Source organism: Sinocyclocheilus grahami, unplaced genomic scaffold, assembly GCF_001515645.1.
Source record: "Sinocyclocheilus grahami isolate Dianchi unplaced genomic scaffold, SAMN03320097.WGS_v1.1 scaffold2431.1, whole genome shotgun sequence".
Classification (NCBI taxonomy): Eukaryota; Metazoa; Chordata; class Actinopteri; order Cypriniformes; family Cyprinidae; genus Sinocyclocheilus; species Sinocyclocheilus grahami.
The window spans coordinates 51316-53490 of NW_015507610.1; the positions used below are offsets into that span (position 1 = coordinate 51316).

Here is a 2175-nt window from a genome sequence, read left to right on the forward strand (position 1 = left end):
CCTTCCTGATGCCGCGGGAAAGGTTGGCCCTAGCTGTCTTCAAGCGCACCTCATCTCCAGCTCTGAAGGCAGTGTTCCGTGTCTTCAGGAGTCCGCAGACCTCCCCTGTTAGCCACTTTTATAGACGCAACGAATACGTACAAAAACACTGCAACTCACAAGACAAAAAACACGAAAACACCTTTCTGTGTGTGAACGCGCCGCCATCTTGAGTGAGTGTGCTCTTTAGCTCTTTAGCTAAAACAATCTGTTTGTGGTGGATGCAGAAGATGCCCCATCCTCACACTTGAAAGCCACCAGGGTCATAATTTCACAGAATGTTCCATCACTTAACTGTACAACAGAACTGATCCTCTTTTAAAAAGTCGTGTTATTACAGCAATGATAACGAACACTGCTCACTGAGAAAAACAAATGTAATGCTGTTCACTTTATTTAAACAATTCCTTTTGATTTAACACCATTATATCATGCTTCCCGTTCAAACACGACCGCATCATGTTGAACAGACCTGAAACAACTTTTTTCTTTTAAATGATGTTTTTGGAGAAAATATGTTTGTATAGAGTATAGGGCTATAGGTTATTATAACTAATTAAAAGCTAATCAAATAAATACATAAACAATAGTAAATATATTTACAATTTATATTTATATATATTTACTCATATTTACTATATTCACTGGGGGGAAATATTCATTGAATTTACTAAATTTTTTAAAGGAAAGTGGTTGCAATCAATTTATTTTAGCTACATTTAAATAAACAAATTTAGTTGACTAATTGTCAATATTTTTTATTTAAATGTAGCTAAAATAAATTGTTTGCAACATACCTATATATATATTTTAGTGTGTTTCCTAAAAATATTCAAAAACCGTGGCCGTTATCTAGTCAGTCCCGTGACGTCAGCCCGTCCAATCACAGCTGAGCGGAGCTCACTCAAAGAAGAGTCACGAAAAAGAACAGGTAACGTAAGCATTTCAAGCTTCTTTATTCCTTAAAAAAACTTTTGAACGTTTATGGTTTTTTGCCGTATCTTATTTGAAGATTAACCAGCTCGGCAACACTAGTGTATTAGTTAGCAAAGAGGAATTAACATGACATTACATCAAAGTTATCAACGGCAAGTGTTAAATATAGTGTTTTACACCACAGTTTGTCAGTGGGAAAATAAAAAACAGACAAACAAGTCCGATGATTTTTTGTCTTTTAAACCAGAAAGACGGCTGACAGATCTAACCGACACTCGCGCCACAGAAACTAATTGAACAGGTAGACAAACCCGCCCATTCACTATATTACAATAACTTTGAACTTTTTCTTAATCGTTATTTATGATCCGCTTCATCAGGTTCATCTAGCATATTCATGTGATGCTAATTAAGTTGCTGTTTGTGATGGCTGTTTTGCTAACGTCATTTACCATTTCAGACTCATATTTGTGCCTCGCGTTTTTTAATTTGAAACTCATAATTGCATATGTTTTTGAAATCAATGTTTTCAGAGCAAAGGCATCGTGGAGTGCTGGGATATCAAAGGCAACAAGATGGCTGCAATACTACGGGCCTAAAGTGAAGTAGAATTCACATGGATTTAATTTATAGGTTTTAGTGTTTTGCGAGATGTAAACCATCACTTTCTGAAAGTTTTTTAAAAGTACATTACTTCATTTTTGGATGAATTGCTATTTTTGCAAATGTAGCAGCACAGATGTGTCTTCTGAAGCAGTACAATATTTTGGAATGAAATTTAAATCTGAACATTGATCAACTCGTGCATACACAGCCCAGACAAACACTGGTTCTTTCACACCACGTCACTGACATCGTGATATCCAGGATCAGTGATGTTTGAAGTAATGTAGTGTGCCACCATTTTTGATTCAGACTGTATTGGCAGAATGAATAACATTAAATTTCAGTTTGCCTTTGATTCAGAGTCATTATGCTTCAGAAGAATACGAGTTGGGTCTTGAAAGTTCTAGTTATAGTAGGCTTTCTTAATATGGATTACAAAAAAATATATTTTGTTATATTTCCACTTGCACTTATCTTAAAGTTGCTTTGGGTTTGTATAAAGGTGTGTTGAGTTATTGTTTATATTTATTTGGATGTTTTACTAATAAAAATGATATTCAAACTTAAGAACATTCAGCTGATACACCCCTGAAA

General features: G+C 34.9%; 1 long non-coding RNA gene across 1 annotated transcript in view; it reads left to right on the forward strand.

Annotated features, from left to right (window-relative positions):
- The first annotated feature begins 1193 nt into the window (after nt 1-1193).
- Nucleotides 1194-2175, forward strand: part of LOC107575004 (uncharacterized) — a 1839-nt gene continuing 857 nt past the window's right edge. Inside the window, exons 1-2 of the long non-coding RNA XR_001607776.1 lie at nt 1194-1276; nt 1509-1580. This is a non-coding gene — a long non-coding RNA (uncharacterized lncRNA). The remainder of the gene's footprint in view (nt 1277-1508; nt 1581-2175) is intronic.